Source organism: Anthonomus grandis, chromosome 16 (genome assembly GCF_022605725.1).
Source record: "Anthonomus grandis grandis chromosome 16, icAntGran1.3, whole genome shotgun sequence".
NCBI lineage: Eukaryota > Metazoa > Arthropoda > Insecta > Coleoptera > Curculionidae > Anthonomus > Anthonomus grandis.
Genome location: NC_065561.1, coordinates 10,324,670 through 10,351,247, shown reverse-complemented (window position 1 = coordinate 10,351,247; position 26,578 = coordinate 10,324,670). Strand labels below are relative to the sequence as shown.

General features: G+C 34.0%; 1 protein-coding gene and 1 pseudogene across 6 annotated transcripts in view; both read right to left on the bottom strand.

Annotated features, from left to right (window-relative positions):
- The window catches only part of LOC126745795 (PDF receptor), a 388,971-nt gene that overhangs the window by 265,205 nt on the left and 97,188 nt on the right, over positions 1–26,578 (bottom strand). The window lies entirely within an intron of this gene.
- Positions 18,913–19,337, bottom strand: LOC126745959 (histone H2B-like; annotated as a pseudogene).

Sequence of the window (26,578 nt, the reverse complement as noted above, 5' to 3'; positions counted from 1 at the left end):
TGCATGAACATATGTATATCACCGACTAAATTAATTTAATTTTATTAGGTTTTCAAACTTTGTTTACATTATTATTATATCATGCACTCATGTACTACTATGTATTATTATCGCAAAAGGGTGATTTACACTTCAATGTATTTAATTAATAAATAAATAAGTAAATAAATAATTGCACCTAATGTAAATGTGTGAAATAATAAACAATAGTTTTTTTCGTACTTTATTATAAAATGAAAAAATCTGAAGAAACCTTATCAAAGTGAGCAGGCATAATAATTTCTAAAGTAAGAATTACAAACAATTTTATTTATTAAACATGAATTAATAAGCAATGACGGTTAATTTCACTGTAATTATAACCACATAATAGTGATAAGCGCAACAAGCTGACAGAACAAGGATGAATCAAATCAAATCAAAAGTAGAAAACATTCTAAATGAAGATTATCATGAAAGAAACAAATATCATCGAATTCTTTCACAGTTTACCAACAAGGAATAGTCTAACAAGATAATTTATAATTTTTTTTTTTATTATAAATGTTATACTACTGTACATGATATTTTTTTTATATCTCTTTTGACCAATCAAAAACATCATATACTATTTTCTTAAATAATCATATAATATTTTTCATTTTCTTATTATTGTTCATTATTTTTATTTATAATTTTGCAATTGAAAATATTTTTTCTTATTGTAGATATGGAAGAACATTTTTAAATATTTTGAAAACACTTTTTTGGGTACTTTGGCGCCATCTACCTTTTGTATATTTTATCACAAAGAGGTCACAAATTTCAAGTTAGGCTTTTTGTATGCTCTTTTAATGATTTCCGCAAAAAAAAATGTGTAGGGAATTTTTCGTCACAAATTTGACTTGAGAGCCCTATCTCTCACAATCGAGACTTTAAGCAGCCAGTGGTCTTGATGAAGCTCCATGTAGCTGGAGACCGGGTGAATTAAGTTTTTTTTATTTTAATTAATTTTTTTATCTATTAATTAAATCTGTTTTTTTTTAATAATTTTTTTATTCATTATTTGAATCTATTTAATTAAGAGTGACTAGTGATATATGGACATAGGGCTAAAGCCCATATAACCTTGGGTTATGTGTTCATGTCCTCCTCGTCTCACTGACATTGACATGACTCAACTGACATTATTATTAATTTCTTATGTTACAAAAATGTTCATAATTAAATTTTAATACTACTTATAACTTTATTAAAATTGTAAAACTATTGGGTATAATCTATATTTTATATTTAATTTCAAGATTACACATTTATATTGTCTTTTATTTGATTTAGATTGTTTATTGAGTAAACCATTGGATACCCATAAGCCACCATTTAATTAAAGGGTAATTTAATCTTATTTTATAAATAGTATTATTTATTGAATTGTAAGTATTGTATAAAGTTAGATAAGGGATTTGTGTAAATAAAATAGGTTGTTATTAGAAACTATTGCCTCTAATTACCATAGCATCCAAGTCATCTTTACTGAAATTAAAATAATCAGGTAAGAAGTTTTCTTAGTTTTAGCAAAACTAAGTGGCGTCTATTTGGTTCTATTTTCATTTTTTATTTACTAACTATTACTTATACTAAACCTACAAACGCCCAGCCTCAATAATTCTGAGCTACCGTCTGCAATCCTTGTACACAATTTATAATTGTGCGACAACTTTAATAGATATCTGAATAGAACAAAGGAGCCCAGACCTATTATCATTGCCAAAAGAAACCAGAAACTGTCCGATACATAATCTGCACTTGTAAGGCACTATATTAAAGACAGCAAATAAATATTTGGGGAGAAATTCCTAGATCTATAAAAATTAAATACTACATCAACAAAAAAGCTGCACACGTTAGTGCAGGGCAGCAAAATGTTATAGTGGGTAGAATAAATATGAGGCATGTCCAGAAGGTAAGTTCCGTTTGGTAATAAAAATAAATTGTGTATAGATATAGAAAAAATATTTATTGCACAAAAATCTACAACTCTCAAACTATTTTTCCACATAACTACCGAAATTTTGTAGGCAATTTTAAAGTTTTTCTATGCCTTCTTCATAGAAGTTGCCGCCTGTGTCTTCAACCAGATGGAAACATTTTCTTTCAGCTCTTCGTCACTGTTGAAGTGTTGACCTCCAAGGAAAGACTTAAGATATATGTTGGGGATTCCGATACCTTCTGTTAACATTGGCAACCCTGTTGATTACATCGTGATGCCGGTCGTGCTCGAAATGACTAGAAAACGTTTTATCGTTACAGATCAGAATTGAATCAACTTGCAAAGGTAACTATTGCGCTGGGCTTCACCCGATAACACCTGTCCATTTTGGCTAGACAAATTAATGTAACTCTAAGTTTAAGGCTTATTATTTTCCGTAAATTCAATTTATTTTATAAAATTATTGGCGATGTGCCAAATAAATAGATGTTCAAGTAGCAGAAGGATGTTTCACTAATCTCAAATCGCCAAAATCGAAATACAACATACAGTCCACTTCAAGGACATCTCTACACTTCAAAAGCCAGATAAAGGTGGGCAAAAAATTGGAGAAAAATTCAATCTTCGATTTGCACCTCATTCAAAGATGAAAATCGCTAGGAACGAGGCCAGGGCTGAACGGAGGATAGTCAAACATGTCCCAGCCAATAGAAATCGGTAAGAAATCAATCAGTAAGATGCCTTTCCTGTATCAAAACACTATGCACATGATTTTTCGAGGTGTCAAGATTTCTTTCGACTTAACCCTTGCTTGGGATGAAATGTCCCTCCATTCCATTGATTGCCGCTTAATTTTAGGAGTATCATAAGAAACCCAAGTATCATCTCCTGTGACTATCTATCTTCGCCGCCTTCATCATACCGGATTAAAAACTGAAGTGCACTACCCATTCGTTTTGTTGTGTGTTCCTCAGTAAGAATTTTTGGTACCTAACGTGAGCGAAGTTTCCGAAATTTCAGTTTTTCGGTTCAACAATTTTATAGATTACTGATCGTGAGATTTGGGGAAATTCCATAGCGAGAGCACTAAGGCCAGGCGCGCGCATGCGATTTTCCGTCGCACGACTGAAAAATCGTGATCGCGGAAAAATTTATTTACAATTTTTTGGGCGCGCATTTGCGATGAATTAGTCATAACTACATTTAGTACCATTATGGATTTTACTGAAACTGCTTATCTGGTTGCTTTAATATTACGTAATAAAGCCGAAAAACGACGTACAAACCAATATTGGGCGCATCCACTAATAAGTTGAAGATTGGTAAAAGGCCAATTTTACAAAATTTATAGCGACTTAAGAGATCACCCTCAAACATTTTTTCAATATTATAGGACGAATGTGAATAGTTTTGATGAATTACTTCAAATAATAGGGCCGAAAATAACATATCAAAATACTAAGTGCAGAAATTCTGTACCACCCGAAGAGCGCTTATCGGTCACATTGAGGTCATACACTATTTTTTTAAATAATTTTATTCTCAAATAATTTTGTGTTATTGGTTCGACATAGGAGGAACCTGTTGTAGGGGATAGTAAACTATTTAAAAATTGCCAATAGTAACTCCTCGTAGAACATTCTGAATTCTGTGAAACGGTGGTTTGTGGATGTGACTGCGAAGTAGTTTGTAGGTGTCCCGGTGGCTGAAAATTTGGCAATAGATTGTACCTGTGAAGGCAGTTGGTAGCTATCTCTACGATTTATATCAGCATAGTGAATAACTGGCAGAGCATAGTAATTTCTGGCATATTTCATTACATTTAAGATCTCTGTTTTAGCGTAATGTTTTTGTTCGTCGTTCAGTTTTTTTAGTATGGGGACAAGCATTAAAGCAAATTGCTTATTCTCGTCGATATCTCCGTTTATTTTTTGTTAAAGGATGCTTAATAGAGTGCTCTCGTACGACGTTATATTTTGTGTTGTTTTCTTAGGACGAGTAGTCGAGTTGTAGTTTTCAGTCGATCTTCATTGTCTTGCAAAGTAAAACGTTGAGTGGGCAGTGTGTCCTGTTCTTCTTGGATATTATTATTAGAATTTTCTATAGGTGCATTATTACTACTTGTGGGACGATCATTTATGGAAGGAAGCAGAAATGATAACAAATCGAAATATATGTATTTTCTTCTTTTTTTGCAGGTTCACCACTTTTCACTTTTTGTTGAGTTGCCAGATCCCTTGCAAAGCAATCCTTCAGTTTCTTCCACTTTTTTTGTATTTCTTTTCCTGCAATATGAAACCAAGCGATATACAGGGTGTCTCACGACACAAGTTTTTGCGATTTATATTTGGGACACCGTGTAGTATATATTAGCTTAAATATATGTGATACATTAGTGTTCTTGAAATTTTGCGTGGAATCTAAAAAAAAATAAATATACTGGTGTTCTATTTAAAATAAGCGAGTAGAGGTCTATTTCTGGTATAAGCGAAAGTAGCGCCATCTTCAAAATATTTTAGAAGGAAAGAGCATCCTCAAAAACCTCATATACATATATTTAAGCTAATGCATACTACCCGGTGTTCTAAATCTAAACCATGAAAATTCGTCGTTAAACACCCTGTATCATATATTTTTATACCAGCGTTGTTAAATTCGAACAAGCAAATAATTATTATCACTTTATTGATACAATTTTTGTTCCAGATATGTTGCTACTGGTAATAGTTTCAATTCTTTACACTTCGAATACCTACTAGGAGCTACTACAATCAAAGAAATTGTTAAGGACACATGTGAACAATTTTGGATATGTTTACAACCAGACTTCATGCTAGATGTTTCCGAAGAGAACTGGGTGAATATTTCCACAAAGTTTTATAATACAACTGATTTTCCAAATTGTATTGGAGCTGTGGACGGGAAACACATACGATTAAAGAAACCTGATAAGACCGGACAGAGTTTAATAACTATAAAAATTATTTCTCGACAATTCTTTTGGGTGTAGTTGACGCCAACTATTATTTCATTGCGATAGATATGGGTGCATATGGTGCCGGTAGTGATTCTAATGTATTCAGAAATTCTAATTTCGGCAAAAGTCTACATAATAAGCAATTAAATGTTCCAAATCCACAAACACTACCTCATGATGAAGTTGGACAAGTTATGCCATACGTTCTTTTAGGAGATGAAGCATTCGTACTATCAAAACATGTTTTACGGCCTTATCCTCGAAGAAACCTAACAATAAAACAACGCGTATATAATTACAGATTGACTCGACTCGTCGGATGGGTGAATGTACATTTGAGATTTTAGCCAACAAATGGCGAATTTTCCATCGGCCTATGGATGTGGCCATCGAATTTGCTGACCATATTATCAAAGCATGTTGTGTTTTGCATAATTTCGTGCAGAAAAAGGATGGTATACGGGTTGAGGATGACTTATACGATTCTCCTATGCAAAGCTGTCATTCGATTGGGACACGGGCTAATAGGCGTGGTCTTGAAATTCGAGATTATTTTGCAAATTACTTTACATCCCCACAAGACTCAATAATAATAAAATTTACAGTTAAGAATTAATTAAAAAATATAAACAGCATGAAAATTCAACAAACTTCGTCCCACAGTTTTTCGTTCAAATTTCGGGCACTATACTCTTTCAATTGCTTGTTGTAAAGAGCAGGTCTTTTTTCCACCTCGGTAATTATTCTTTCTGTGTCCAGGACAGTATCTGAACGGCCATCTCTGGCAAACAATTCGTCATTCGTCGATCATTCGTCGGACATTTTATAGCCGGCAGCCAAGAACGATAATATGCAATGAATCGGCGTGGCACAGTCGTTGAAAGCAATTCAGTGGAATTGCTTCTAAATAGTCGTGGGTACGTGCACGTTCATTTCTCTCTATGCGACTTATTTTGCTTTGCGATAATCGCGTCGCGTCAAAAATAGAACTGGTCGCATCTTTTTAATCGCCGCGATTATTTAGTCGCATATGCGCTCATTTGTATTAAAAAAACTGTGTTTAATTTTTGCGACTAAATAATCGTGCGACCGAAAATCGCATGTGCGCGCCTGGCCTAATTGTACACTTACGGTTTTCCTTAAGCTTTTCATCAATCGCTCGAACCAGTGCTTCTGTAATCAAAGATGGACGCCCACTTCGTTCTTCATCGTGCCCTTTACTACGTCCTTCATTGAGCTGTCGGACCCATTTTCTCATCATTGAATCACTCATCACGTTTTGTTCGCAAATTTGCCGATAAATTTCAATTGTTTTCACTTTCTTAGCATTCAGAAAACGAATCACAGATCTAATTTCACAAGCAATGGGATATTCAATCAACACTGACTTTGTAAACAAGCACAACAAAGCATACGTGGTAACAGCGATCTCAGACTGGCGCACGTTTCTTCTTCTTGATATGTTATTCTCCGTCTGTCGCACATGCGCAAAACTGCGATCACGATGCTGCAGCGGACATAAATAGACACGGAACTTACTTTCTGGACGTACCTCGTAGATAATGGGGAAGAAGCTAAAATTCAGTAGAGTCAAGTGACTAGTTTCTTTGAATTTTTGTCTTGAACGAGCTCCAGGGAGGACAAAAATTCTTGCAACCAAGAAATTAACTGAAAACGTTAACAATATTTGCGTCAATGACCAAGTTCACCACTCATTTACTTATTTTTTTAATTCTTTCAATAAAAGTGTGATTTATGACACCCTCGTTCTTCACCATTGTTGGTTGTAAAATTGGCGATATCTTTTTTATATTTACCTACCTCATTTACTATAATTGTCATGACCTATTTGTATTTAGTTCTCAAGATATATAAAGCATAAATTTTTTTTTAGTTAATAGCTTTTATGTTAGATGTCATCTGGGATATATATTTTTTTTATATTGAAAACTCCATTTATATTTTCTTACATGCATTTATTTTGTTTAATATTATTTTAAGCACTCTCTTTTAAAGAAATTGACAAGCACATATAGCATTTTCTTTTTAAATTTCAAATTCCAAAAAAAGAAAAAATGATTCCAAGGAAGACACCATAACTTTAGGTTATTTTTAAGGTAAGCTATAATTCGCTCACTCTCTTTTTTAATAATTAAGTTAAAAAGCTAATAAGGCAAATTATTTTTTTTATGTTTAAGATAACTTAATTAAATTTCACTCTCCTTTTAATTAATACACCTTAATAATTATTTTAAATTTCAAAACCATTTCTTTTCAGCGTCTAATTTTCAATAAACTGATATATATATATAATAATCTGAATAAAGTAAACGCTTAAACCTGTAGTTTGATTAGTTTTTATGTACATTAATTTATTAAGCAGACCTTTCTGTTATAACTGTTTAAAGACTGCTTAGCTATTCTGAAAACTATCGGGGGGTTATTTCTATTCATTAGTAATGTAGTGTCATGCAATGGGGCTGAGCAGCAATAATATTTTAGTCACTGCGAAAAGAAATCAAAGGAAGGTAAATAAGATGACTTCACAAAACATTCAATAGTAATCTTTTTTACAATTCATCTGTGTCCATCCTCTTAAGAGAGTCTGGTTCCCTTTATTAAAGAAAGAAAAAGAGAGGGAGCAGTATCAGTTAATAGTCTAAAAGAAAATCTTAAAACGCCTGAAGGGGATATAAGGGAAACTCTATTAAGGAAATGGGTTACTACAATAATATTCGACATAAACGAAAAAAGAAACGAGTTACTATGGAATTTTCTTATATATGAGTTACAGTTGAAGAGCCTAAAGTGCATTGTATTTACCCGGTATACTTGGGTAGTACCCAAAAGGTATACAAAATATGTCTACCTTTATTTAGATTTTCTCTATATATATGTCTATATGTCTATGCCGATAATAAGAATGATATTAGTAAACAAACGGATTTTGGAATGTCAAACGTTAACTTTTTTTGTGACCCAAAAATCTTTTATGCTTCTTGCTAAGTGAGTTATTATTTGACCCCAAATCCAACTCACTTAGCAACAAGCGTCAAACATTAAGTTTATAAAGAAGCTACGAATCAAGATTATTAGCTGAAGCTGTCACTATATAAGTTAGGGAGATATACAGGTTGGCGAATAGAAGACTGCGCATAGGCATTATAAATTGCAACACCGCTTCTCACTAACAATTCTGGTTGATAAGCGGCACGGCGGATTCCAATCGTCTGATTTGCTATTTTCGGCACGGCACAATCAACAGACATTATTTTGCTCTGTACTTGCATAATGCTTTGTTGAGTCTTCAAGCGCTATTTCAATTGTTTTTTTATATTTATCATTATGGCTGTTTACCCTTCTGAAAAAGTTTAATTAGTTAAATGGTTCTATGAAGGCAATACGGCAGTACAATTCAGGGATTTATTCACAGTAAATCTTAAAAATAGACCGATTCCTTGTGCTAAAATTATTTTAGATGTTGTATTGTTAGAGACGGCGGGAAGAAATGGTTTGTAGTGCTTTAGTTTTGGATTCAACACGATCGAGCAGAAGTGTTGGAGAAGAACTGAGTATGCACCATAAAACTGGGAGGAGTATTTAGAATAAACATGGATACAAATGTTTTAAGTATTCCAAAACTCAACAGGTGTTTCCTGTGTGGCAAAGAATGACATTTTGTGAAACCATGATAGAAGAGGCAAATGAAATTGAAAGTTTCTTAGAAAAAAATTTGTTTTCAGATAAGTCCTCTTTTTTATTGCCTGGTAAACAGAATCTTTTCATTATTCGTTACTGGTCTTAGGAAAATGAGCGTAGAAGTTTTCAGTTCCGTACTCAGTACCCTCAAAAGTTGAACGTTTAGTCTGGTATTTTGGGCGACCATATTTTTGGGCCATTCGTCATTAATGGTACTTTGAACGTTAAAAAATACCTTAAGTTGCTGCAAAACCAAGTTCTTGCTACAGTTTATCTCCTAATATAGACCGAATTCTATATTGTTTATTATTCTAGTCTATTTTCAATAAGATGTCCTGCTCATAATGCGGTTAGAGTAAAAGAATTTTTAATAAATTCTATTTCTAACCGCCTTATTAGTGAGTCTGCTAATATAAGGCCTCCAAGATCTACCGATTTGTCACCAACTGACTTATTTATGGGGGTTATTTTAAAGAGACTATTTATAAACATCATAATAGTATGCCAACGAATTTAGAGAAGTTAAGAAACAAACTGTCAATTCTATTTTACCTCAAACTCTTTTGGAAGTAAGAAACAGTTTTTACGATAAGATTACCTTTTGTTTAACTAAAGAAGAAGGTCTTTTTGAGTCTTTAATTTGAAGAATTATTTATTAGGTTTAATATTTTAGAGTTTTAGTTTCTGTTTTTTTTTTCATAATGTTTACATTCTATTTTTATTAGACGTCATATTATATTATAATAAGAACAACGCTTTAATTTTCAATATAAAATGTACAGCATAAAAAAAAATTCGAATCAATGCTGGTTTTACATATGTAATTCCTGCATTAAAAAAATTATATACTATTTTAAATAAATATAAATAAAATTAAAATAAAATCGAGTAGTAATCGAACCTGATCCTCGAACACCAGCGTACTATCGTGGCGGCAACAGCGTTGCAACATCTCGCCTCTTAGGAACTTCATATGTGTAGTAATGCATTCGCCAATCTGTATAGCGTGTTTCACTTAGTGTGGATAGCAGCTATATCTCGGGAATTGTCAATCTGATATTATTGCAATTTTTTGTGACTTTTTTTTTTTGGTAAACACAAGCACAAGAGGAAAGTCCTATGTCACTCTTGGAGTGGTGCTTGCGCGAAGATATTTGTGGGCGTTTATCTTGAATCGCTGTAGGTTGTATGCGTCGGAAAATATGTGAGCTGGAAGCCCGTTCTACAAAGAAGATGTTCTCCAGACGAATGAGTCCCGCGATGTCCTAGGGGTAGGCAGGTGGACTCGATGTTGATGAGCCGCAACTGCTAGACGCGTCCTTCTTGCCGGAACAGCCCTGGGTGGAATCAGGCCTGCCAGCTCAGAGGAGCACTTACCGTAATAATAACGGTAGAATAAACAGAGATCAGCCACCTTCCTCCTATGCTCCAGACTATCCAGACTCTTTGTCAGTTCTGGTTTGTCAATAAGACGAATAGCTCTCTTCTGTATAGAATCCAGCAGGTTTAAACTATGCTTGGGTGCAGAGCTTTAGACATGCGAGCAATACTCGAGGGAAGGGCGTATTTGAGCTTTATAAAGAGTCAGCAGATGTTCTGGTGTATACAGTTTTTTCGTTTTGAAAAGCACTCCGAGTTTTTTGGAAGCCTCCCGGGCGATCTCGGCAACGTGGTCATGCCAGGACACACTGTTGGTGACCTCGACTCCTAGAAGATGTAAAGATGATTTCATTGGCAATGTTTTCCCCGCCATAACCAGCTCCGGGCCACCAAGGTTAGTCTTCATCGTAAATACTGCAACCTGCGTTTTTTTAGCGTTAAAATTGATCAGATTGTTACCGCCCCACTCCAAGATTGCTCTAATATCGTTGTTGATTGAAGCTACTTGTTGCTGCCTAAGATTCTGAGAACTTGCGGCTGTCGTTGGTTTGACGGACTTAAATGTAGAAATAAGTGTGCTATCGTCCGCAAAGCTGTAGATTGGATTGACAGTGGTTCCTAGCAAATCGTTGATATATATTTCGTATCAACAAAAGGGTGGGGGACAGAATGCATCCTTGAGGGACTCCAGCGTTAATGTTAAATTTGTCGGAGAGATATCCATCGACGGCTACTTGGATTGTTCGTTGTTTAAGAAAACTTTTGATCCAATTCAATAATGAGTTTTGTATGCCGATTGATTAGTAGTCCCTCATGCCACAGTCTGTCAAATGCCTTGGAAATGTCAAGAGCGACTGAGCGGGACTCGCCGTGCTTCTCCATGGCCTCCGTCCACAAGTGTGTGACGTAAGTCAGAAGATCGCCGGTGGATCTAAGCTTCCGGAAGCTGTATTGATGATCGCTGATTCGTCCAGATGATTCCAGATATTTTAACAGTTATTGGTTGACTGCTTTCTCCATAATCTTCGATATTACTGGAACTAGTGCAATCGGACGGTAATTGGACGGCATCGTCTTCTTACCCTTTTTGGGTACAGCTTCCACTCGAGCAGTTTTCCAGCTTGTTGGAAATTGGCCCTGTTTATACGATGCCGTGAACAGTCTACATAAGGGAGGAGTCAGTTCGTCTGCACAACGTTTTAGTATTAGGGCTGGAATTCCATCGGGTCCAGAAGCTTTGTTGGTGTCTACGCTTTTAAGAATTTTTTTTATAATTCGTTGGGGAAAGAAGATTTCTCCCATCGATAAATTCACCCTTGGCAAATATGGCGGTGTTTTGCCTTGCGAGTGCAGAGTAGAATTGGACGCGAAGAGTTCACCTAGTAAGTTGTCCTTTTTCCCTTGCTGTTACCGCGGTAGAACCATCATCTGCTGTTAGGGGTGGCAAGGCCGACTTAGCAAATCCTTGACTAACGGCTTTCGATACCGACCAGAAAGATCTTGTTCCATTTGGGCAGTTTAACAGTTTATTTTTGATCCTGTTGTTGTGACTCTCTTTCCATGCATCAATAATTCGCTTGCAGCTATTTCTGGAGGCTAAAAAGTTCCTCCGATTTTCGATGGAAGGATGTTGACGCCATTTGCGATATGCTGCGTTTTTAGTGTTTACTGCCTTTTTGCGATTCAGGTTGAACCATTGCCCATTCACGTTGAACCATTGAGACTCGCGAACTCGCCGTCTCGATCGGGGATTCTGGTAGGTTCCTCCACAAGCGGCGTAAGCCCGCATATGCTGGCAAATAGCTCAGCTTCTCGTCTTTCATCGTCGTTTTTGTTGCAGAAGCGCAGCCAGTTGATATTGTGAACGTGAAAGTCACCCATGGCGATGATTTCTGCGCTTGGGTAGTCAATTTGCAGATGGTTAATGCAATCAACCAGGTTCAAAAAGAGCCGTCTATATTGGGTGTCGATTGGTGGTATATAGATACCTACAGCAGATAATTATTAGAAAAGTAGCCAAGAAAAAAATGGAAAATGGAAATTATTTTTAAGTTCAATATTTGGCTACTAGGTGGCGTAATTAAAAGGTCTCTAATATTTTAATTCTAATTTTCTCCGGAAAATATTTACTTAAGGTACCTTTTTTAACATAATTAGAAACCTTGGATTATTTTGCATTATTTTTGTCAAAGATTCATTAACATACTATAATATGATGGTGAAAGTATAATATTGTTTAAATGGCTATAAAAAAACTTATCTGATTTTGTTCAATTTGGGCTTGTTTAAAAGTGAAATTTAAGTTATCTTAAATATTAATTCCAGTAGTATGCAAAAGTTTTTAGGAAAATTGGTAGGATGCGTCATTTGGATTTTAATCCGTTATTTTGATTTTAATACAAATATTTAAATAGCGCGGTATAATTTTAATATCAGAAAAATAAAATACATTTTCTTTAAAAAAACCTAAAAATTGCAGTCAAAGATTTTTTTACTATTGCAGTTATTACCGAAACAACAAATGTTGATGCATTATCTATATCATTTGGCGTTAATAATTATTTCTCTTGTTTATTTTGACATTTTCTTTCGCAGTTTATCTAGGCATCAGACTATATAATATAAATTATTTAATAATAACATTTCTAAAATAAACATCATAATCCTAAAAAAATTAAAGCATGTTTAAAGACCAACGGGTTATATCCAAAAACAAGAATAAAAAAATTATTACGCTTGAGACCACACGACTTAAGTAAAACTTCTTTATTTTATATACTGATATTTTTATATATATATGTGAGAATATATTCCGTGCCAGACCAGCTAGATTCGAAACTCAATAGGGCCCTCTTCATGAAATCGTCACCCGAGCCATTACCTTTATTTATTTGACATTATGGGACACTTTATGATAACGATTTATGGATGCGGAGTGTTTGTGTTAGTTTTAAGTTTTAAGTAAGAGTTTTGCTATTAAAAAGAAAAGGGGATATTCGAATTTTAGACAGCGTCTGCGACGCATTATTTCTGAAGATAAATTTGTTCTGTTTTATTTTAAGATTTTTCGTTTTATTAAATCATAATTTAATTAAAACTCGGTGTTTTCTTACATCAGAAGTGGGATCGGCTTACTAAAAGTACCACTTGTTGTTCGATATTGTTTTCGTGGACGGCTTTAAATCAGTAAAATAAAAGAAAAACTTAATCGCGTTTTGTGGATACAAGAATTATGGATGAATTCGCGAAAATTTTAACCGACTCTCTAAAAGCGCTTAGAGATGAAAACAAAAGTGCTGTGTCGACGTTAGTGGACATTCCGACGTTTAATCCGGGAAATGACGATGACGGTGCGGTAAGGTGGTGTAACGAATTGGAAAAATTGGGTGAAACTTTTAAGTGGTCTAATCATGAGTTACTTGCTAGAGGTTCGAGTGGGTTGGCTGGAGAAGCAAGGGACTGGTTGTCGACTTGGAAGCCGTTACAGCGAACCTGGGAGGACTTTAGGACTGAGTTATGTAGTCTTTATCCGGCCAAGAGAAATCTAAGCGAAAAGTTGCGAAGAGCCTGTTTGTACACCAGCAATGACGCTACCTCGTACTGTGAGTATGCCAGAAAAAAAATTATTCTTTTAAATTCTCTAGATTTTAATCTAACTGATAGTCAGTTATTAGAAATTGTCATTGGTGATATCAAAGACATTCATGTCAGAACCGCTGCTTTTAATAGCAACCTAGACTCAGTTAGTGGATTACTAATTCTTTTAAGTGATTATAATAAATCTAGCCCGGGTAATTTTTCTGATAAAAGAGGCCAAAAAAGAAGTTTTCCTTTTCATTTTAAAAATCAATTTGACAATAATTCAAAGAAATGTTACAACTGTAACCAAACTGGGCATATCAGCCGCCATTGTCAGAATAATCAATTTAAGAGACAAGCTATAGAAAATAAATCTTATAATGACCATATAAAATTGGCAAATAAATCTGAACTTATTTGCAACTATTGTAAAAAACGCGGACATTCTGAATCAAAATGTTTTAAAAAAGAATCCCAGCGACCCTCGACTTCCCAAGTTAATTATTTTTTTATCAACTTGGACAAGGAATTTTGTACGAAATTTTTTATCCAAGGTTTGGAGGTAAACTGCTTGATAGATACAGGTGCGGAATGTAGTTTATTGTCCCAAAAAATCGCAAATAAGCTAAACTGTCATTTAGAACCTTGCCTTATTAGTATGAAGGGCATAGGGAATAATATAATTTTTGCTAATAGTAAAACTGAATTGAGATTAGAAAATAATGGCACTGCATTTAAAATTTCTTTTTATATTGTCGACGATTCCACAATTGGCCCTGATGCTATAGTCGGAAGAGATTTATTTAATTACACAGATCTAGAAATACGCACAGATCACACCGGAACTCGATTGTTTTTGAATAATAACAGTAATTTAATTCCAAAAACCATTAATCAATTATTAATATCCTCAGAAACCATTAACACACCATTAACTGGTATCGAGTTGCAAAATTTAATAACTTTACTTTCTAAATATAAACAAAATATTACGCAGGGAAATTCAGTAGCTGCTGTTACTACTGCTGAATTAAATATTAAACTAAAAGACGATACGATTATAAATTTTCGTCCTTATAGAATGCCATTATGTGAAAGAGAAAAAGTAAAAATAATAGTACAAGACTTACTTAAAAATAAAATAATTCGCGAGAGCCATTCACCATACGCCAGCCCAATAGTCCTTGTTTATAAAAAAAATGGGTCCGCGCGAATGTGTGTTGATTTTAGGGTACTTAATAAAAACACACAAAAGGAAAGGTTTCCCTTGCCGTTAATACAGGATCAGATTGATAATTTAAAGGGTAATAAATTTTTTACAACGTTGGACATGGCATCTGGTTTTCATCAGATACCAATTGCTACTGATTCTATTGAAAAAACCGCTTTTGTGACCCCAGATGGCCATTATGAGTATTTGCGGATGCCCTTTGGCTTGGCCAATGCTCCCGCGGTATTCCAGCGTGCTATATCCAAGGCACTGGGTGACTTAAAAGACAAGGATGCATTAGTTTATTTAGATGACGTTTTAATTCCCTCTGTAACTGTCATTGAAGGACTAGAAAAATTAGACCGTGTGTTAAAATCACTCTCTTTAGCTGGATTTTCTTTAAATCTAAAAAAATGTAACTTTTTTCAAAATCAACTGGAATATTTGGGACAGGAAATTTCCGAAAAAGGGGTTAGACCAGGGAAGGCTAAGGTAGAAGCGCTTTTAAAAGCAGCTGATCCAAGAAATGTTAAACAAGTTAGGCAGTTTATGGGACTAGCAAACTATTTTCGCAAATTTATACCCGAGTTGTCTTCTCGTACGGCATGTATAACCAAACTAACGAAAAATAATGAAAAATTTATTTGGGGTGATGATCAAAAAATAGCAAAAAACTATGTTTGCGCTTTCTTGAGCCAAAGGCCGTTATTATCATTTTTTGACCCAAGCTTAGAAACAGAACTTCACACCGATGCTAGCTCTGTCGGCTTCGGCGCGATACTGTTTCAGCGTCACGAAAATAAACAGTTAAAAGTAATTTCTTATTTTTCGAAACGCACCTCTAATGAGGAATCTAAATACCATTCTTATGAACTTGAAACCCTAGCTGCTTATTATGCCATTAAACATTTTCGCGTCTATTTATTGGGAATTCATTTTAAATTAATAACTGATTGTAACTCCCTTAAACTGTCAAAAAATAAAAAGGAACTTATTCCTAGAGTAGCTAGATGGTGGCTCTATTTGCAATGTTTTAATTTTGATATCGAGTATCGAAAAGGTCAATTTTTACAACATGCTGATTACTTTAGTAGAAATCCTATAGGCTTAATAGAAAAAAGTGTAGCTGTAAATACTATTGATACTGAAAATTGGTTAAGAAAAGCTCAAAATCGTGACCCAGAGACTCAAGATATTTTAGAAAAATTAAAAGATGGTAAATTGACCCACGATTATTTTTCTCAAAATGGAATTCTTTTTAGAAAAATAAACTCCAACCAGATTCCTCCTGTATATCGTGCTTTTGTCCCTAAAGGTAGCCGTCTAGGATTATTACGTTTGTTTCATGACGAACAATGCCACATCGGTCCTGATAAGACATTCGCAAAAATAAATCATTTCTTTTGGTTTCCAAAAATGGCAAAATTTGTGAAGAAATATTGTGATCATTGTCTAAAATGTTTAGTGGGTAAAGGTCACACCGGTCCCAAACATACCAAACTACATCCCATTGACAAAAAACCGATTCCTTTTCAGACAGTGCATGCTGATTGTGTGGGTCCGTTTCCTGTGTCTATCGAGGGGTTTAAACATTTATTACTCATCATTGATTCCTTTACAAAATACATTTTTTTAGTGCCGCTTAAATCCCTTTCTGGCCCCGAGACAAGTGCCGCTCTTAAATTGTATTTAAGTATGTTCAGTGTCACAAAAACTTTGATTTGTGATCGAGGCACTAATTTTACGGACAAGTCTGTAAAACAGATGTTGTTAGAATTGGGCGTACGTCAACACTTAATTGCTAAGGGTACACCTCGGGGTAATGGCCAGGTAGAAAGGTATGTGGGCACTGTTTTGAATTTATTACGCACAGAAATTGAAATTAAGTCCGAATGGTCAAAGCATGTTATAAAGTTGCAAACCACTTTAAACACGACGGTACAAAAAACTACGGGATTTTCACCAATTTATTTACTAACTGGGCTAGAAGGTAGTAATGGCGATGTACGAACCCTAACTGAGTCTCTCCCTTTAATTAATGCATCGGCGAGTTTAGAGAAAGATCGGCAACTGGCATACGAACGTATGAGAAAACAGGCGGATTATGCAAAAAGTTTATTTGACAAAACAAAAAGGCTCAATAAAGAAATCTCAATCGGCGATCTTGTCTTTCATCCGTCGGGTGACAGTCATTTAGCAAAGTTGGACAAGAAATACGAAGGTCCATTTGAAGTTATTTCTATTTTGCCGAATGACAGGTTTGAGTTAAAAAATCTGTCAACTAATCGAAAAAGAGTTATTGCTAGAGACATGATCCGAGTTTGGCCAGGCGAACTTTCAGAATGTTGAGATACATTATTACTTCTTCTGCTTGTTTATTTTAGGTAATTGGAAAATATTTTGTTTTTTTGTTTTTGATATGTGGAAGCAAATTGGTTTGACAAGTTAATATTTCAGTATTTGCTTTATTTTATTTTGTGTTGGAAGCTTTTACGCTTTGCATTAGAATTTTTATAACGTTGAAAGCTCGTACGCTTTGCGAATTATGTTGAAAGCTTTTACGCTTTACATTAGTGTTTTTATAACGTTGAAAGCTTGTACGCTTTGCGAATTATGTTGAAAGCTTTTACGCTTTGCATTAGTGTTTTTATAACGTTGAAAGCTTGTACGCTTTGCGAATTATGTTAAAAGCTTTTACGCTTTGCATTAGTGTTTTTATAACGCTGAAAGCTCGTACGCTTTGCGAATTATGTTGAAACAATACAAATCAATCAAACCAGATGTATTCAGAGCAATTTTAAAAGAAATGTTGAAAGCTTTTACGCTTTACGAATTATGTTGAAAGCCTTAACGCTTTACAACAATGTTTGAATTACGTTAAGAGCTTATGCTTCACACTGATGTTGCTATAACATTGAAAGCTTTCACGCTATGTTAAAAAGAAATTTTTATTAAAAAGGAATTTGAAAAAGAATGTTAAAAAGAAAGACGAAGTTCTTGTATTTTTGTGTCATATAATATGCTTCCACACTAAATAGTTTAAACCAAAATAACTTTGGCAAAATTTGGCTGGCGTTTGTTTTGTTGTTCCAGGTTAACATTGGATTTTTGTTTCAATTCGAGAACGAATTGAGTGTCAGGATTGGCCGTGTGAGAATATATTCCGTGCCAGACCAGCTAGATTCGAAACTCAATAGGGCCCTCTTCATGAAATCGTCACCCGAGCCATTACCTTTATTTATTTGACATTATGGGACACTTTATGATGACGATTTATGGATGCGGAGTGTTTGTGTTAGTTTTAAGTTTTAAGTAAGAGTTTTGCTATTAAAAAGAAAAGGGGATATTCGAATTTTAGACAGCGTCTGCGACGCATTATTTCTGAAGATAAATTTGTTCTGTTTTATTTTAAAATTTTTCGTTTTATTAAATCATAATTTAATTAAAACTCGGTGTTTTCTTACATATATATTCCATGCACTGGCTATGAGAGGAAGAGAAGTGCGTGCGCGCGGCTTACTCTTGCTCCTACAGTATTATACGATCCGTAACTCTCTCTCTTTTTATCTCCACTAGCTCATATATCCTTCTCAACTATTGTTTGCCTCGTCCAATCACACTTTCCGTAACGCTTTCGTAACCCATTCGCCTGCTTACTGCATAACTCAAGCTTAAAGGACGTTTACTTTAAAACTTTACAAATGTTCAAAGTACCCACCAATTTGTAAAATACAGTTCTCAATTTTTTCCACACTTTCTTACAGTATTGGCAAAGTATTTTTTGTAAAAAGTTAAGATATGATTCACTATGTAAATGCTCATTTTAATGGTCCAATAAGTCTACTTCTTAAGTGAGAGTTTCTCCGGGACCAATAATGCATTTCATTCATATTAACATTACCACAACTAGAAAAACAAGCTTTATCAGTCCATAAAATTTAAAAGAGGCACTGGGGATTTTTGTTGCACATTTTTTTAAGTGAATAACAATGGTCGAGTTGTTTGCTAAAATCATTCTGATAGAGCGTGATCCAAGAATACATGATATGGATAAAGATTCTCTTAAAATTCTGAACACCGACGAATGACTAAGAACTCTTAGATGAAGTGAAATTTTTCCCTTGCTAAAATACGGTATATAACAGCTTTGGTGCCTTCGGATACAGTGTGCTTAGCTGACTCACCAACCAGGCAAAAAAGTCTCACAGCAGTTTGAATCTCGCTACTTGTGATGGTAGATCTTTTGTTGTAGTGAGCCAAACAAGATACTTCGACAGTAATGCTTTCAAAAATGTTTCAAAATCGTTTATGAACGAATTCATAATCGACATAGCTTTGCTGGAAATGCCGGTATCAGGATGTACTTGCTTCAATACTTTGTAAATATACATTGCGTAGCTTTCCTTTCTCCTATCCTTCTTTTTCTTATCAGTTTATAGATATCAGAAAAACAATATATATATATTGTTTTTCTGAGCCTTTCCGGCTTCCTTGGCAGCTTGTTCGCTAGTTTTTGGTGGCATCTCCACGATACAAGTGCAACGATTGCACAGACGTAAACAAAAAATACGGTAGAGCTTTACCGTATGCAAGAACGTTTATAACATTATTTTCTTGGTTTCTTACTGGATGCTTTCTAATTGGAACATTATATGGATGTACGCTTCCCGTTGACCTTAAATGTACTGCCTTGAAATACTTTTCTGCCAAGACGCCTTCATTCAGGATATTTAGCAGCACATTCACGTGCCGCAATAGGAGAATTCACATTGCACAAAACACCGAACATATACGGCAGGCATGTCATAAGCCTCGGCACTAGTGTCCTTTTATTAATGTAATATCCTGAATTATTATTGATAATTATTCAAGATATATATGACATTTAGCCACGTCATATTTAACTGCCTGAAAAAAAGAAAAATCGGCTTTGATTGCCTGAAAAAAAATAACAAAGTGGCCTCAAGTGCCGGGATATAATTTTTTAAATTTCTTCCAGGCAATTGAAGAATCTTTACTCACCGTTGGCTTTAACTGCCTTTAAAATACCTTTTTTGACAAAAATTCCTGGAATCTCTTAGCGAATATCAATTTTTTCTGGTTAATCCTGGAGAAATAAATATATTCCTTTTCTGGCAAAAATGCAATATCCAAAAATGAGTAGAATTTTGGCGCCCAACATGTGAGTATTCTGCAAATATCCCAAGCAGTATGAAAAAAAATATTCAATTCTTATTATTGAAACTATATCTCATTTAATAACCTTATCTCCATGAAAAGTGGTTTTTTATACAGTTAAGCCTACTATACATTTGAACTAATTGCCGTTGATATGTGATAAGTGTATTTCTTTCGTTGCTAAAATTTCAATTCGACAAAAGTTAGTACACTTTGGCGCCCAACATGTAAGTATCTTGAAAGTACCATGTTTTACAAATATCCAAAGCATTATGAAAATAGATTATTCAATTTTCAATATTAAAACTATATGCGATAAACCTTCTCTCCCCAAGTATTGGATATCTTAAGTACCAGTTCTACGCATTGATGGAGAGAAATAATAAATGTAAAGATCCTTTTAGTTGGTTTATTCAAATCACTTTAATTAACCATCGTCGACTTACGACTACAAGCTCTTCCCTAGTTTACCTAGAAGAAATCAATGATAACTGACCTGGGCGTCCTAGCATAACTACAGATGAAAATATTAAATCAATTAAAAAACTATTCTTGCTCAAACATCTCCATATTCACCAGATCTAGCCGCTTGCGACATTATCAAAACAGACTTTATTTATTTAACAAACTATCGAAAACTCTAGGTAACAACTCAAACCACTCAAAAGCCAAAAGTGTTTTTAAATTTAATTATATTAACAATTATTGAGTGTGACAATATAAATACACTTTAATATATAACAACGAAAGCAAATTAAAATTGTCAAGAATTATTATTTGTAGTTTAATTTGTTTGGAAATCTAGATGGAATCATGGAAACCTCTGATGAATTCCCTTCTTGGAAACTTCAGAATTTTCTTAAAATTTAGTGTTTTTCCGTAATTTGGATTAGACCGATGCTAGTATATATTGCGAAGGGAGGTGAAATTCTAAATAAATACAACAAACCCAATAATTATTAATGCCAAGTGACATAAGCGTATTAAGCATCAAAAACTCTTATTTTGGTAATTATTTGAAAAGTAAAAATAGTAGCCGACTGCGGTTTTCAAGTTTTTTCAAGTAAATTTAGTTTACTTTTTGATTTTGCTATCAAAATTATACTGCGCTATTTAAGTTTTTATGGAAAAAATAAAGTAGCAGTTTTTAATTGAAATGACGCCTCCCAATTTTCTTAAAAACTTTTGCTTACTACTGGATACTACTGATATATTATTTAAATTTCTTTAAAATGTTAAATTAAGTACTGAAAAGGAAAATGATGAAGAAGATTCTAAAGTTTCTAATTATGTTAAAAAAATAAACCTTAATCTGACATTTTCCGGAGAAATTTAGAATTTAATTGTCCTTTTAATTGCGCTATCTAGTGGTCAAATTTCGAATTTAAAGATAATTTCCAGCATTTTTTTTTGACCACTTTTATAATGTCAAAAAAATCGAATGATGCATGATGATGACGGCAATGATGAATCAGATTGACTGTTCCCGAGATATAGCACCGATCCACTCTTAGTGAAACACCCTATACAAGCAATATTAAAACATGAACATTGGCTACCACACAGATTTGTATTATTACAAGACGTCAAATCTCTTGATTTTGATAATTTTTTTAAATGAAAACGTAAATCAGAATGACAAGAAAAATTCTGCGGATGATTGAACACTATACTTATTAACCACAAAAAATTGATTTTATATTTACAACAATCGCGTTATTGGTCCGTCTAAAGCCAGTGGTTTTTTAAGGGTAAACAAATTTTTTCAATTCGCATTATCTTATTCATATCAATTTTAACTTAACTATTACTCTTCTAAACTATCTATTTACTTCCGACAGCAGAACGCTCTTGAAGATACCATAAAATAAATATTTGACGACCTACATTATTATATTGTAATGGCAATATAGAAACACCTGCGGAAGAGCTATATCAATATTATTTCTAGCTCTCAATATGCAGAGTACAACAGGTAAAAGATAGTAGTTGTGCCTATATTCTTTAGTTATTTACGATAAAAATACATTTCCAAAAGTTCAAAACAAAAGATTTGGATTTGTATATTTTTTTTAATTTTACCTAACTTTAGGGTGTTTCATTTTGGTTGTAGTCGTCGCCTATCTCGGTTTTTTTTAGAGATAGAAATGCGTTTTTTGCAAACCTATGCATTTTTGCTGTAAAACTAATAATGCTGCAAAAAACAGATTTAAGCTAACTCTTGCCTGTAATTTACAGGGTAAAAATCACTTTTTATGACGCACCGTACGTAAGATATGAAAAAAGGTGAAAACAGCTTTGAATAGATATTTTTATGTACAATTAAGAAGCAAACTTAAAAAAAAATCACAGGCGTTATTTTAGAGTTACGACCTTAATTTTGTCCTTTTTAAACTGTCAAACATTATTTCGTTTTCCTCTCTCTATTATCAAAATGGTTTGGTTTTCAGCAATTCTTTATAGCACATAATGATATAAATTGTGATATTGTTAAATTGGATGATTTTTGGTCAGAAAGCGATATCGAATTATGTGGGGTATCATATCCTTATGCACCAAATAAGTGTTTGTTTATTTTTTTAAGTTATAGAGCACCAACTGGTGATTTTAATATTTTTATTCGTAATTTGTATTGTATGATGGAAAAGTATTTTAAACCTAATCGCGAGATTATATTTTTAGGTGATTTTAATATGAACTCACTTCATTCTCTAGAGCAATTTAACTATGTAATGGCCAGTTTTAATTTAAGAAATCAGGCTTATATATCAACTCGTATTGGCCTTAAAAGTGCTACTGTGTTGGATTTAATTCAAAATAATACAATATCAGATCATGAAACCATATTTTTTAATACCGGTCGATTTAAAAACAACACTGAACGGATTACTATGTTCAACAGAAATTTTACCCAAAACAATGTGGACAATTTCAGGCATGCTCTTATGAATGATACCTGGCAGGAGGTCTACAGAGAAAGTAATTTTAATTTGCAGTTTCACATATTCTATTCATCATATGTGTGGCATTTTAATGTAAACTTTCCCACTAAGCCGTCGGACTCCGGTAGTAACAAAACATGGGTAACAAATTATGGGTTAAAGTCCAACTCAGAGATCTATTAGAATCTTTGATGTGCCGCCAATAGTCCGTGTGCCGGTGTTGCTTGTATTGTCACAAGGCATGCATGTTTAAATCGTAAAATTTTATGTGGAAAAAGTCATAAAGTAATATTCTAAGCGATATTTAATAAAATTTTAAATAAATGATTTTTTTTTTTTAATTATACATTTCATTCATAAAATTTGACTACAGACGCCCACGTACTATTTTGTTAGACGTCTGACCTCAGTTTCAGCCACTCAAGCGTGAAAAGTTGCACAGATCCGGCATTAAAATTTATTTTTATTTAAAATTTTATTATTCAGGATTTTTGGGTTTAGTTCTATAAAGTTAGAAATTCAGGAGAGTTGATAGCAAGATAATATTTAATTTAAATATAAGATTTAATTACGTAAAATCAGTTTAACCAAAAATTTTAATACAATGAGTTTAGTTTTTAGCGCCATCAGTGCGGTGTTTATAAAGGGTGTTTTTTTTAGAAGCGGAGAATTTTAAATTAAAATTAAACACAAAATATTTTATTGATATGAACGAATATTAAAGAATTTTTTTTGCCATTAATATTTAAAAATGATTTCGGGCATGTGACCCCCACGGCTGGCGCGTACGTGGCGTAATCTAGAGGTCCAATTTTTACACACTCTTTCCAGTACTGCAGCCTGTATTTCGGCAATTACGCGTCGTATGTTGGCTTCCAAGTGCTCAAGTGTTTGGGGTTTATCAGCGTAGACATGCGACTTAACATAGCCCAAAGAAAATAATCTAATGGCGTCAAGTCGCACGAACAAGCTGGCCAGTTTACAGATCCATTCCTTGAAATTATTCGTTGCTCGAATGTCTCTTGCAGTAAATTAATTGTTTGGCGCGCTGTATGGCACGTGGCACCGTCCTGCTGAAACCACATTTTGCAACGCCTGCAACGGCTTGCAATTGAGGCACAAAAAAGTTGGTTATCATGTTTCTGCATCGCTCACCGTTTACTGTAACGTACTGACCATTAGCATTTCTGAAGACATAAGGACCAATGATTCCACCAGCCCAAAAAGCGCACCAAACGGTTAGTTTTTCTAGATGAAACGGTTTTTCGCCAATAGCTCGTGGATTCTCATCCCCCCAAATACGGCAATTCTGCTTGTTTACGTAGCCATTTAACCAAAAGTGTGCTTCATCACTGAACAAAATTTTCATATGAAATCGTGGATCAACAGCAATCTTTCCTTCCACCCATTCAGCTAATGTATGGCGCAAAAGATGATCCTGGGGTTTCAATTTCTGGACAAGTTGAATTTTATATGCTCGCAATCCGAGATCTTTGCGCACCATAAAACTCACGTAATGCCCGATGCGTTTCTCTAATAGAACCATGTCTTTCAAAATAAATTTAAACAATTTGGAAACGGTGCTCCGGCGTGAGTCTGTTCATGATGAATTGCCAAACCAAACTAATCTAAAAATAACCCAGAACTGTCAGGTCGGCTGTCGTAAAAAACAGTGATGCCAAATGAAAGTTCTCTGCCTCTAAAAAAAACACCCTTTATATTAAGTGATGAGAGAATAGATGGTACAAATTACTTAGGCCCATTTATTCTCTGGATTAAGGCATTAAAGATTTATTTTTTGACATAAAATAGTAAAATGTTTTGGTTTGTCTTCAAATTTTATATATTTCCTTTTTTTCTTTTTTTATATTATACGTTAGCGAAACACTTGTCGAGATTAAAAATAAAGAGTTTTGGTTATTGGTAAAACTGTTTCGTAATTTGAGCATTACACTAAAGGTTCCAACTATAGGATTACCATTTTCCTAGGGTCGAAACATGTTAAGGTCTTTAGGTATAATACGAAAACAAATCCATAAACACAAATGAAAAAAGCATACTTCCTTACATTAAAAACTGCAAAAAATTTAGACGAATTAAGGCCAAATTATAAATTTTCCACTTTCATAAACGTGTAAAAAGCAAAACTGCCAAAACCTATTAAATAATAATAACCTCACATGACTCCCCTCTCAACTATTAAAGGTGATAGACCCATCCTTAAAGATCTCTTTAGGTGAACACAACGAAAGTAATGCAAAAACAGTCCAAAAATGTATCTGGGTACGGCCCCGTAATCCTCAAAATCAGTGGGGTAGAGAGAGATACACAATCACTTGCACAGCCTAAAGAAGGAATCGCCAGAACGCAGGTGTTTTATCTTTGTTTAATAGACTGGCTAAAAAGAGGTGAGAAGGCTGTGAGTGCTGCGAGTATTAAATTAATTTATTACAAAACATTTTATTGAAATAATAAAATGTTTTGTAAGATGCTTTAATTTTAGTCCGCGGTCAATTTTTTGATATTATTTTTTTGTGATATTATTATCTTTCTAAAAATGGACATTTACGACTTTACTAACGAAGTTCGTAAATCTACTAGGCTGTTAAAGGAGCTGCATCAGCGTCGACGTGCGGTTCCAACACCCATTGCAGTGCACAGAATTGAAAGCGCCAAACATAAAAATTTGATTGATAATTGTAAAAAACAATTTTAACAGCAAAAATTTATTGATTCCAAAAATCCCAGTAGAACCATGTGGTCTGTTGTGTCGGAGTTAAATCGCAACAAAAAAAGGTATATAATATTAAAATTAGTGATAATGGAGTTTTAATTATTAATCCCAAAGAAGTGGCTACTTACTTTAATGATTTTTTTATAAAAGAACCAAAAAACATTTTAAGCAGTATTGCTAAAAATAAAAATATGGCTAAAAACACAAACAGGTCAGTTATTTTACGGCAAAGCATGAGCATTATCCCATTTAATGAAAATGAAATTTTACATATTATTAAAACTAAAATTAAAAACAAAAAGTCAAGTGGACCTGATGACATTCCTTTACATATTTTTTAGAATACTGCTGGGGCTTTCCTTAAACATTTAACTGATCTTTTAACTTTAACTTTTGAAAAGGGAATTTTTCCAAATTCGTTAAAAATATCTAAAGTTATACCGGTATTTAAAAAGGGGAATCGAGTTATGCCTGACAATTACAGACCCATAGCCTTAACCTCTTATTTTTCTAAAATTTTTATATTTGCAATGCTTGATCGGAAAAAAAATCAAATTATTTTGACTGGCCGGCATGGCTTTGTGTTTGGTAGGTTCACGACGTCTGCTATTTTGGCATTTTAGTCAGGGGTAATCGAGGCTCTTAAGGCGGGTGAGCGCCCTGTTGGGATATTTTGTGATCTCACCAGGGCGTTTGACTGCATAGATCACACTTTACTCTTGGATAGAATGGAGGCCTAAGGGTGTAAGAGGAAGAGTGTTGAGGTGGTTTGCATCATTTTTGGCAGATCGCTCATATTATGTAGCAGTGAGGGATAGATCAGGATAGTATGCGGTCTGAAAGAAGTGTTGTTTCTTTTATTTATTAATCCCTTGCCTCTGGCAATAACACATGTGTCAGTGTCATTACC